Here is a 13,413-nt window from a genome sequence, read left to right on the forward strand (position 1 = left end):
TTGACCGTTTTGAGTTTTCTGTGCCCGATGGAGATGTTGGGGGGCTGGAAGTCATGGTGGGGAGCTGGCTGATGGAGGACCTCAGTTTTCTCCAGGCTGACTTCCAGGCCAAACGTTTTGGCAGTTTCCGCAAAACAGGACGTCAAGCGCTGAAGAGCTGGCTCTGAATGGGCAACTAAAGCAGCATCATCTGCAAAGAGTAGTTCACGGACAAGTTGCTCTTGTGTCTTGGTGTGAGCTTGCAGGTGCCTCAAATTGAAGAGACTGCCATCCGTGTGGTACCGGATGTAAACAGCGTCTTCATTGTTGAGGTCTTTCATGGCTTGTGTCAGCATCATGCTGAAGAAGATTGAAAAGACGGTTGGTGCGAGAAAACAGCCTTGCTTCACGCCATTGTTAATGGAGAAGGGTTCAGAGAGCTCATTGCTGTATCTGACCCGACCTTGTTGGTTTTCGTGCAGTTGGATAACCACGTTAAGGAACTTTGGGGGGCATCCGAGGTGCTCTAGTATTTGCCAAAACCCTTTCCTACTCACGGTGTCGGAGGCTTTGGTGAGGTCAACAAAGGTGATGTAGAGACCTTTGTTTTGTTCTCTGCACTTTTCTTGGAGCTGTCTGAGGGCAAAGACTATGTCAGTAGTTCCTCTGTTTGTGTGAAAGCCGCACTGTAATTCTGGGAGAACATTTTCGGCGACACTAGGTATTATTCTATTTAGGAGAATCCTAGCGAAGATTTTGCTTGCAATGGAGAGCAGCGTGATTCCCCTGTAGTTTGAGCAGTCTGATTTCTCGCCTTTGTTTTTGTACAGGGTGATGATGATGGCATCACGAATGTCCTGAGGCAGCTTTCCTTGGTCCCAGCAGAGCTTGAAAAACTCATGCAGTTTGGCATGCAGAGTTTTGCCGCCAGCCTTCCAGACCTCTGGGGGGATTCCATCCATACCTGCTGCTTTGCCACTTTTCAGTTGTTCAATTGCCTTATATGTCTCTTCCCGGGTGAGGACCTCATCCAGCTCTAGCTTTAAGAGCTGTTGAGGGAGCTGGAGCAGGGCGGATTCTTGGACTGAGTTGTTGGCACTGAAAAGAGATTGGAAGTGTTCTGACCATCGGTTGAGGATGGAGATCTTGTCGCTGAGGAGGACTTTGCCGCCTGAGCTGCACAGCGGGCTTCAGACTTGGGGTGAGGGGCTGTACACAGCCTTTCGAGCCTCGTAAAAACCCCTGAAGTCGCCAATGTCCACACTGAGCTGGGTTCGTTTGGCGAGTCTAGTCCACCACTCATTTTGGATCTCCCAGAGTTTGCGCTGAAGATGGCTGCATGCGCGATGGAAGTCTAGTTTCTTCTCTGGCCAGGACGGCTTTGCAAGGTGAGCCTGGTGGGCAGCTCACTTCTTTGCCAGCAGCTCCTGGATTTCCTGGTTGTTTTCGTCGAACCAGTCCTTGTTTTTCCTGGAGGAGAAGCCCAGTACCTCTTCAGTGGATTCGGTGGGCCTATAGCTCCCAATTAAACTCAAACCTCTGGTATGCTTCAAACAGTGGGAAGAAATCAGAACACTTCGAGGAAACCCATACAGACATGGGAAGAACATACATATTCCTTACAGACAGTGTGGGATTCAAACCCCATCCCAATCGCTGGCACTGTAACAGAATTGCACTAATCGTGGCACCGTGTGGGAGGAGTTCAACAGAATGATGGGGTGTGCAGACAAACTCGACACAGACAGCACCAGAGGTTATGATTGAAGTCAGGTCACTATGAGGCAACACCTCGATTAGCTGTGCCACTGTGTTATCCTAGATTGGGCATATTCTTTTAAAGCATCTACAATATTAAATTGGTCTGATTACTTTATCTTACCGAATACTCATCTTCAAATAGATCTGGAAGAATGAGTAGGTGACAATATTCAAACACATAAAATATGGTAGAATCTGAAATAAGGGGACAATCTAAGGAGGAGATAATTTAAAACTGGAGTTTTCTGCCCCGAAAGTGGTGGATTATTAGAAGTATTTAGAATAAATATTTGACAGATCAAAGAATAGACGGCTATGAAGAGGTGAAATCAGCATAGATCAGCCGTGATCATTCTGAAAGGTTGAGTAACATGATAGTCTATTCCTGCTCCTATTTCCTCATATTCTTGTGAATTTGCTTTCAAAGGCTTGTCATTAAAATCTGGGGCTCTTGTTTCTGGTCGAGGTTCTTGTGATGAGAGAGCACTACATTTTTGATCCACATAGACTTCCTTTTTAATTTAACTTTTCCACTTCCCCAAGGTTTACTGTATCCGTAAAGTGCACCTGAGAACAGCAGTAGATTATCAAACATGAATCCTCCATTTATCGCCATCGAAACTCTTCATCTATCTGTCTTTGTTCTCTTGCTTTTCAGATCCTGACCAAATTGAATTGCATTGATCTCTGCCTTTAAAGCTTCAGGTTCCTCAGTTCTAAAGCCTGAGAATTTCTCCAAAGTGCTTCTTAATTGCCCTTTTAAACGACTCATTAAAAATAGTCAGGTTTTATTTCTCTGGGTTTGAGTTTTGCGAAATATAAGATTGTTGGAATGGATAAATCCATCATACAACTGTATATGACACTTAGATCTGCTTCTGAAATACAATTCCATTAAATTTGATGGAATTGAAATTTGGAAGTGAAGCGAAATTTGGCTGCTGGCTCAGAATATTGAATTCTCTGATTTCTTTTGAATATTTTATTTAAATTTGAATTGGGAGTTTCACAATTTCCAAATTTAAAAAATTATTATAAAGCAGCACAAATTAGATTTCTCTCTTCCTTCTTTGAAAAACTAGAGAAACCAGCATGGATTAAGATAGAGATTGGCAAAATAGAGGATGAGATAGGGATACTCCACTGTTGAAACATTTAATTAATATATGGAATAAGGCAAATGTTGAAATGGGAATGAGGAATTATAAGATACCCAAAATGCGATTGCCTCAAAATAGACTTATTCAATTTACAATGAATAACTGATTTTTTTTTTAAATACTTGGTCTACTACAGGAATTAGAACAGTGGATTGTTTTGAGTGGAGAAGTTTAATGTCATTTGATCAACTGAAAAATGAATATGGGATACAAAATAATAGAATATTTTGTTATTATCAAATAAAGACCTCCAATTTCTGATAACTTCTTTCAGATTTTCAGTATTTGCAGGTTTTTTTTTGTTTTCCAGGTCTCTGGATTTCTCTGCCAGAGAAAGAGAATACTGTCTCAAAACTGCCATTTCAGCTGTAAGTCAACCATCTGTTACTCTGTAAAACTGAGGCCACCCAAAAATTGGAGGCATAACACCTAGTATTCTCTCTGGGCATTTTTCAACCAGATAGCATGAATACCAGTTTCCATTAGGCCCCTTCTCTCTCTCTCAGGCCCCTTTTTGTTCTTTCTCTTTTTTTGTCCACTCTCTCCTTTTCCCCCACCTCCCAATCCCTTCCCCCTCCATTCAGAGTGCTACCATCTTCTCTTATCACTTCCCAGCATTTTCTTAACTACTCTCCAACCTCTATCCAGCAATAACCTCATGCCTGTTGGCCTGTGCTCCTCCCCCTCTCTCTTTTCCTATCCTCTCCTCCCCCCCCCCCCCTCTTTATTCAGGCACTTGTGTGCTTTTTGCTCATACCTTGATGGAGGGGCTAGGTGCAAAACATTGGCTATATCCCTTTAATTCCTGTACATGAAACATGACCTGCTGTTTCTCCAGGATATTGTGTATTGTACCACAGTCATCCATCTGTTACGTTAGCTCACTTTTTCTCCATTCATTAGCACATCCTGACCTACTGAAATTGTCCCAAACACGCCATGGTTTCACATTGTTTGCAAATTAAAACCATTTTTTTTTTAAACCTCTTTCTCAATTCTAACAAAAATGTCTTCTACCTAACGAATGGAGTATTTTCTATTTTTATTTGGAAATCCTGGTTAGGCAACTGATGTATAAAGAAAATGCAGATTCTGCCTATAAATGCCATTCCTGCATTGCTTGAGATTTAAAGCCATCAGGAAAATTCTACTCCTCTGTGCTCTCAAATACGTAGATCCACCCTGCCAGTTACCTCACCCCAATCATAACACCTCTGAAAAAGGCATTATTTTTAATTTTAATTTAGACTTAGAGCACAGTAACAGGTCCTTTTGGCCCCTCCTCCCCATACACCAATTAACCTACATCCCACATACACTTTTAAAGGGTGAGTGGAAACCAGAACACCCAGATGAAACCCAAACAGATATGGAGAGAAGAGACAGTGCCAGATTTGAAATTAAACTTTGTCTCAAATCTAATAGTGCAGCATAAACTTTCACATGTCCGAGGTACATTATCATGCCAGGGTTAGATTTGGCCTGTTATTCATGCTCAGGACATGTGGGCCCCCTACCCCTCGCAACATCTGAATCAGAAATTTGTTGTTTTTTAGCAAAATCACAGTATAAACATTCATGTGACTGTAAGAGGTGCTTCGGCAATTACTTCTGGCTTGCAGCAGGCAAAAAGAAATTTCATGTAATATGACACTGTTTTATTACTAAGACCATAAACTGAATCTGGAATATAAACCACCTTACAAAAATAAATATAAATAGTGCACAAAAAGTGAAAGTAAGGCAGTGTCTTTGGTTCATTTCTTAATCATGAATCTGACGCTAGCGGGGAAAGAGGTGTCCTTGTGCCGCTGAGTGCTCGCATTCAAGTTCCTGTACCTTTTTCCTTATGGTAGTAGGGTGAAGAGGACATGGACTGGGTGGTGGGGGTCCTTGAGCATAGAGGTTGTTTTCTTAAGACATTGCCTCTTGTAGATGTGCTCGATGGCATGAAGACTGGTGCCTGTGATGTTGCAGACCAAGTTAACAACCCTCTGGATTTTTTTCTTGTCCTGATATTGGGCAAAGTCCTCCTCAGCGACAAGATCTCCATCCTCAACCAATGGTCAGAACACTTCCAATCTCTTTTCAGTGCCAACCGCTCAGTCCAAGATTCCGCCCTGCTCCAGCTCCCTCAACAGCCCCTAAGGCTAGAGCTGGATGAGGTCCTCACCCTGGATGAGACATATAAGGCAATCGAACAACTGAAAAGTGGCAAAGCAGCAGGTATGGATGGAATCCCCCCAGAGGTCTGGAAGGCTGGCGGCAAAACTCTGCATGCCAAACTGCATGAGTTTTTCAAGCTTTTTTGGGACCAAGGAAAACTGCCTCAGGACCTTCGTGATGCCACCATCATCACCCTGTACAAAAACAAAGGCGAGAAATCAGACTGCTCAAACTACAGGGGAATCACGCTGCTCTCCATTGCAGGCAAAATCTTCGCTAGGATTCTACTAAATAGAATAATACCTAGTGTCGCCGAGAATATTCTCCCAGAATCACAGTGCGGCTTTCGCGCAAACAGAGGAACTACTGACATGGTCTTTGCCCTCAGACAGCTCCAAGAAAAGTGCAGAGAACAAAACAAAGGACTCTACATCACCTTTGTTGACCTCACCAAAGCCTTCGACACCGTGAGCAGGAAAGGGCTTTGGCAAATACTTGAGCGCATCGGATGTCCCCCAAAGTTCCTCAACATGATTATCCAACTGCACGAAAACCAACAAGGTCGGGACAGATACAGCAATGAGCTCTCTGAACCCTTCTCCATTAACAATGGCGTGAAGCAAGGCTGTGTTCTCGCACCAACCCTCTTTTCAATCTTCTTCAGCATGATGCTGAACCAAGCCATGAAAGACCCCAACAATGAAGACGCTGTTTACATCCGGTACCCCACGGATGGCAGTCTCTTCAATCTGAGGCGCCTGCAAGCTCACACCAAGACACAAGAGAAACTTGTCCGTGAACTACTCTTTGCAGACGATGCCGCTTTAGTTGCCCATTCAGAGCCAGCTCTTCAGCGCTTGACGTCCTGCTTTGTGGAAACTGCCAAAATGTCAGTTTTGGAAGTCAGCCTGAAGAAAACTGAGGTCCTCCATCAGCCAGCTCCCCACCATGACTACCAGCCCCCCCCACATCTCCATCGGGCACACAAAACTCAAAATGGTCAACCAGTTTACCTATCTCGGCTGCACCATTTCATCAGATGCAAGGATCGACAATGAGATAGACAACAGACTCGCCAAGGCAAATAGCGCCTTTGGAAGACTACACAAAAGAGTCTGGAAAAACAACCAACTGAAAAACCTCACAAAGATAAGCGTATACAGAGCCGTTGTCATACCCACACTCCTGTTCGGCTCCAAATCATGGGTCCTCTACCAGCATCACCTACGGCTCCTAGAACACTTCCATCAGCATTGTCTCCGCTCCATCCTCAACATCCATTGGAGTGCTTTCATCCCTAACGTCGAAGTATTCGAGATGGCAGAGGTCGACAGCACTGAGTCCACGCTGCTGAAGATCCAGCTGCGCTGGGTGGGTCACGTCTCCAGAATGGAGGACCATCGTCTTCCCAAGATCGTGTTATATGGCGAGCTCTCCACTGGCCACCGTGACAGAGGTGCACCAAAGAAAAGGTACAAGGACTGCCTAAAGAAATCTCTTGGTGCCTGCCACATTGACCACCGCCAGTGGGCTGATATCGCCTCAAACCGTGCATCTTGACGCCTCACAGTTTGGCGGGCAGCAACCTCCTTTGAAGAAGACCGCAGAGCCCACCTCACTGACAAAAGGCAAAGGAGGAAAAACCCAACACCCAACCCCAACCAACCAATTTTCCCCTGCAGCCGCTGCAACCGTGTCTGCCTGTCCCGCATCGGACTTGTCAGCCACAAACGAGCCTGCAGCTGACGTGGACTTTTACCCCCTCCATAAATCTTCGTCCGCGAAGCCAAGCCAAAGAAAAGAAAAAGTAGGGTGAAGAGGACATGAACTGGGTGGTGGGGGTCCTTGAGCATAGAGGTTGTTTTCTTAAGACATTGCCTCTTGTAGATGTGCTCGATGGCATGAAGACTGGTGCCTGTGATGTTGCAGACCAAGTTAACAACCCTCTGGATTTTTTTCTTTTCCTGATATTGGGCACCTCCATACCGGACAGTGATGCAATCAGCCTGAATGCTGTCCACATTACACCTGTAGAGGTTTATGAGAGTCTTCAGCCATACCGAATCTCCTCCAATACCTCACAAAGCATAGCTGCTGGTGAACCTTCTTAGCGATTGCATTGACATGATGGCTCCAGGGCAGATCCTTGTAAATGTTGACACCCGCTCATTTGAAGTCTTGTCCCTCCCCACTACTGAGCCCTCGATGAGGTTTGGTTCATGTTCTCCTGAATTCTGCCTGAAGTGCACAATTATCTCCTTGGTTTTGCCAAAGTTGAGTGCCACATGATAGCAGCAGAGGATGCAAGGTCCTGCTGCCACATGAGGTGCAACCATTCAAAGTCAGGACAGGAATCTGACATTTACTGATCTGCAACAGGTGAGTATATTTCTTTCTGCGTGTTATCAGGGATGGCTGAAACTAAAAAGTTCTGTCAGAATATTTCTCTCCTATAATAGCACAGAATGTATGCCTGAACAATTTTAGACTCATTCCTATTTTCCACGTGGAGCAGTAAAGTCAGTTGCATTATACCCAACAGTGGATTTCTGAATAAATTGCCATTGGAACTCAAGATAAAAATGTTTTCAGAAATAGTAGCTTGAAATTGTAGTGTGAGCATTGATCATGAATACACCAATTAGGACTGGAATTGGCAGACTTTTATAAATAATTAATAGATAAATGAATGAATAATATATGCATTTATTAATAATAAATATCTTTTTCATTACATTTATTAACATTAATTTTGAAATTGTACAACATGTTTCTCATTAACTATAGATCACACCATTGAGACAGATCTTTTTCGGGGGGGTCACTTCTTACTCTCTTTTGGAACTGTAACTTCACAATTTAATTTGCTGTGATGTTTATGATTTTTTGAATAATTATATATCTGGACATGCCAAGTAACAAAATGATGTCAATCTTAGAGGGATGAAGACTAAAGTAATTATACACAGACTTGAACAAGGAACTAAGTACATTCCAATTTCCTTTACTGTCATCAGGGTTTTTTTTAAAAACTAACATTTCTCAGGAATAATGTATTACATTAAATAATAAATAAATAAATAACATTGCAATAAATGTGACACCAGTGCATGAAAAATACATCATATAACATTTATTTTATGCAGTAAATAAAAACAAAAAGCTAATTCAATTAAAACTTTCAACATGTCGCAGAGGATCCAAATACTATCCCTACTGAAACTTATCCAAAGATTGATCTAAAAAGAGATATTACTGGCAGAGCTCACCAGACCAGGTTGCATTTGTAGAAAGAAAATCTTGCCACAACCAGAGTCTCACTCTGGACAAGGTGAAGGAAATGATCGTGGACTTCAGGAGGACCAGGAATGTCCACCCTCTACAGTACATCCATTACTCTGCAGTGAAGAGAGCGGAGAGCACCAAGTTGACCTATCAGGAACACACAATATCTCCTCACTTGTCAGAAAGGTGCAACTGTGACAGCACTTCCTGAGAAGACTGAAGCAGGCATTGTTACTGGTCACCATCATGTCAACCATCTATAGAAGATCTATTGAGAGTGTCCTGGCCAGCTGTATCAAAGTGTGGTACAGTTGTTGCAGAGAAATGTATAGGAGACCATTCCAGAGAGCTCCCCCCCCCACCCCCCATGATCGACAGGGATCATTTTCTGAAGAGGATGCACAAAATCCTTGAGAACCCTTCCACCCACAAACAGCAAACCATTCTCAACACGAAAGAGATATAGGAGAATCAGCGCCAGCACCACAGGCTAAGAAATAGTAGGGTGAGCTGAATGACCAAAGGAACTACTTACTCATGCTAACCATCTGAGACTCTTATATTTATAAAGCAAAAAATGTTTATTTATTTTATAAATGAACACTTATCCTGCATGTACAGTTTGTCTGCATGTATGCTACATCTGGTCATGTGTATGCATGCCTTGCACCGATGACCAGAGAAAGCTGTCTTGTCTTGTGCAGTCAGATGACAATAAGCTTGATTTGACTTAAACTGCTCAAATGAAAAATCATTAATTCTAAATTGTTAACTCTAAATTCTTACTCTCAATAGATGTTTCCCGGCATGGACGAGAGTTTCCAAAATGTTCATTTATTTCATATTTTCATAATCAATAGTCTATTGTTTGTGAAACCTCATCTCAGGTAAACCGCCAGCTATGTTTTTCCATGGTGACTACACTTTACTATAGTTCCATTACTTAGAATGCTCTTTTAACAATTTTTAAAGGCATCAAATAAATATAGGTTTGATTGTTTGATAACTCACAAATGTAATATTTTCTGCAGAAGTTTGTCTTAATACTGACTCTATAGTTTAATTGCTGAAACAGTCATTTTCTATGATGAAACAATAGCAGAGTAAAAAAAAAATTCAGAGGACCACTTTCCACTCAAGAGCATTCAGGGATAAGAAATAAATGCTGGCATTTTCAACACTGTCCACAAACTGTAATTTACTCTGGACAACCTTTTTTTCCAAAGGGGTGCTTCCTGAAAATTAAATGGGGATTATGATAGATATCTTCAGGCTGAACAGAAAGATAATTTCAGATTTCCTGCATCACATTGAAATTTGGAGAAACATCAAATTAAGTTTTTTTGAATTTAGCACGTCTTAATGTCAAATTGATGCAGTAGTTCAACTGAACTAAAAAATATTTTGCTGCTTACTTTTGTTTGTACTAATCATCTGATACCTCTCATGTCAATGTCCAACAATAGTCGGCCAGCATTGGTGGATTCCAGTTGCCCTGATACCACTTTTTCCATGAAACCTTTCATCATTTTTGTCACTGACTGCACTAAGATCAGCAGGGAAGAAGTTCAAATGTGAATGCAAAAAAAGTTATAGCTAAATGCCAGTATATGATAGGAAATTTTTAAGGTGATTTTTTGTGATCAGAAGCCCAAAATCCATAAACTATACTCAAAAGTATTCCAGAAACAAAATTGTTGTCCAGTATTATTAAAATGTGATGGATCATGAATAGCATTCTTTTTGAGCTAGGCAACATGGAACAGATTTTCCTGATTTAAAAATTCAGTCTGTAGCGTTGGTTTCTGATAATCTCCATGTTGTCCAGTTGCTCTGTCAAGAGGGGAATTAATTTATCTTCCAATATGATATGATTGTTCTACAATGCCTCACACATCACTGCTTATTTCCATGTGTAATATTGCACTCCTGACAGTTCCAGAAGTGATCATAACAAAGAAAAAACAAACACCAAATCAAGTTATATGAAGCAGACCATTAACAGAAGCACAGGTGAAGCAAATTGCCCTTTTCGTGAAATGATAACTCCAGACCAGAGCATATGGAGGGATGAAAGGCTAAAATATTGCAGCTGGTAGAGCTAATGTCACACAAGACCTTCCCAGATTCAATCCTGATCTTGGGCGTTGTCTCTGTGGAGTCCTCATATTCTCCCTTGATGGGTTTCCTCTGGATGCTCCAATTTCCTTCCACATTGGAAAGTCATGTCAGTGTTAAGTTAATTATCCACTGTAAATTGTCTCCAGGTGAGTAGTAAAATCTGAGAGAGTTGATGAGGATGTGAAGACCAGCACCTCTAGTTTCAAGAACAGTTTAATTCCAACAGCTATCAGCCTTTTGACCTCCCCTTCTTTACTGATCATGGACTGCTCCAACACCACAAATGCCATTATTTTCTTGCACAATGGTAACTGAAAAATATCTTTTTTATAATCTCTTTTTAAATTTAACTTAATGCATACTTTTTTTTTTCCTTATAAAGTAGGCAGCAGGTGAACATTTATTGTACATTGTGCACCACAATAAACTCATTAACATTATAGCTCATTTCCCATTATCTGAAAACCACTTTACCAAAAATCTGTTATCCGCAAAAAAACATTGATGGCAACATGACACCACAAGTTGGTTAAAAAGTTGATTTTTTTAAAAATTCCTGCCATACTCAAATTGGACTCTGATGCACTGTTGGCGTCTTTTTGATTCCAACAGAGATTTTGTGTACTTAGGTGGGACTCTGACATGCTGATTACCTTGGAAAAAATGGAAAAAGCCATCGAGCAAATATTCTAGTGTTTGCTGTTCCAGAGATCAAGTTTTTTGGTAAGAACTAAACTTTATTTCATATTTGAAAAACCTTCCCTTGTTCTTTGTTGTTGTTTTAACCGCTGATACAAGTATTATACTGCTGCTAATGGGCTGGGATCGGAGAGGGGACCTTGAGCTCCTGGTTCAGTTTGGCAATGGTGGTGGGGAAGTGTGGGGATTGGAGTGGGATCTCAGGCTCTTGAGAAGGTTCAGCGACAGCAGTGGAGAGGTGTCAGGGACCTCAGATTCCCAGGCAGGTTCGGTGATGGCGGTGAGGAGGTGTTGGTATCAGTGACGGCCGAGACAAGTATTCTGCTGCTTCAACTGGGCTGGTTAAAGCCATTTTTCAGATATCTGGAAAATGCAGTTAACCAATACACATCCACATGGGTGCAGTGCTAATTTTTTAGGTGCTGGAGCTCACCAAATATTGTGATAAGGAGGCACCCCATGAGGTGACTGGAATGGCTCCATGAGGTGCGGGAGCTGCTCCCTAGGTGTCAGAGTGGTGCTCCGATGAACTCTGGCACCCTGCACATCTGGTCCCTAGCGTTTTGAATAATTGGAAATGTACTGCATTATCATTAAAATGGGATTAAAGTCAGATGAGTGTGAATATTTGTTGGCCAGCATGGACTCAGCAAATCAAAGAACCCTTTGCCATGTTTTACCAACAACTATTAGAAATGCTAATTTTTTGAGCCAACTATGAGCAACAAAAAAAAGTGGAAGAAACAATAGAAAAACTTGCCCTGATTCTTTTAGATTTATATCTGAACACTAGGTGTATATATTTCCCCCCCCACCCCCCTACCCCACCCCACCCTTCCTTGCCATCTCTGGATATGACTTTAGCAGAATGAATTCAAAAGATTGGGCTATGGACAGGAATCCTTTCAAACAATGTCACCTCATAAAATTCCTGTAACATCACCAATTCCTATACCTGATGGTGGGGTCCAGCAAATCTCATCACATTTAATCAAAAGGTGCAATGTTAACATGTATTTGACAGAATCAGCACATTGGGAACGAGACCAGACATTTAAAATATGATGTTATATGAAAGAAAAAATGTCATACATGACAATCATTGTGTCATTTCTGGTTCTGAAACTTGTATGTTTCTCTTCAAAAAGTGTTGATGCTAAGTATCAATGGAAAGAAGCTGGACTGTTAAATGGATGGCCAATCTGATGCCCACCTTTTTTTGGCAGAATCATAGCATTGCTGTAAAATCTATTCAGTTAGAGTCTGACATCAAGCAATTTAATGCCCAATTACATTACCTTATTGATGATAGAGTTGCATGTGGCGACTTGTGGCCACAAAGACCGTTTTCTATTTCATAATTGTTACTAAAATGTAATGCAAAGTAGACTGGGAGAGCATACGACTTTACAGGTAATTGAAAATGTGTGCAGTTATGAGTTGCTAGTGGTCACAAAGCACTTGTACACAAAGGGAATAATTGTGGTGAGGAGGTAATAGAGCCCAAATGGCTACTTCGGTGCACTCAATCATCATTTTTCTCTGAGAAATGAAAGCTTGTGATAGGAACTGATGTCTTTATCATTCTGTTTAGTGCCGACTTGAGTATTGGTTCCATACAATTAAAAAATAAACAGTCAAGCTCCTGTCAGAGGTAAAAGTGCTAGTAAAACTGTTGTCACTGCAAAAAACTGGAAGAACCTACTTATGCAATCACTTGTTTTTAGCCACCTACATAGAATGTTACAGCACAGTACAGACCCTTCTGACCTTGATAATGTGCCAACCTGTATATTTCTTAAAAAAAAATATAAACCCTCCCTACCTTGTGACCCTCTATTTTTCTTCCATCCATGTTCCTGTCCAAGAGTGTCTTAAATGCCCTTAATGTTTCAGGTGCCACCACAAAAACTGGCAAAGCATTCCAAACACCCATAACTCTGTGTAAAATAGCTTCCCCTGATGTCTATCCTAAACTCCCCTCCCTTCACTTTGTATATATGTCCTCTGCTGTTTCCTCTTCCTGCACTTGGGGAAAAAATACTGGCTGTCCACCTTATCTATGCTTCTCAGAATCTTGTAGACCTCTATTAAGTCTCCTCTCATCCTTCTTCACTCCATAGAGAAAAGTCCCACCTCTGCTAACTTCACCTCATAAGACTTATTTTCCAGTCCAGGCAAAATCCTAGTAAATCTGCTCTGCTCTATATAGACTTCACATCCTTCTTATGGTGACTAGAAC

General features: G+C 41.6%; 1 long non-coding RNA gene across 1 annotated transcript in view; it reads left to right on the forward strand.

Moving 5' to 3' along the window:
- The first annotated feature begins 11,104 nt into the window (after nt 1–11,104).
- Nucleotides 11,105–13,413, forward strand: part of LOC138760111 (uncharacterized) — a 153,596-nt gene continuing 151,287 nt past the window's right edge. Inside the window, exon 1 of the long non-coding RNA XR_011355424.1 lies at nt 11,105–11,195. This is a non-coding gene — a long non-coding RNA (uncharacterized lncRNA). The remainder of the gene's footprint in view (nt 11,196–13,413) is intronic.

This window comes from Narcine bancroftii, chromosome 4 (genome assembly GCF_036971445.1).
Source record: "Narcine bancroftii isolate sNarBan1 chromosome 4, sNarBan1.hap1, whole genome shotgun sequence".
Lineage (NCBI taxonomy): Eukaryota > Metazoa > Chordata > Chondrichthyes > Torpediniformes > Narcinidae > Narcine > Narcine bancroftii.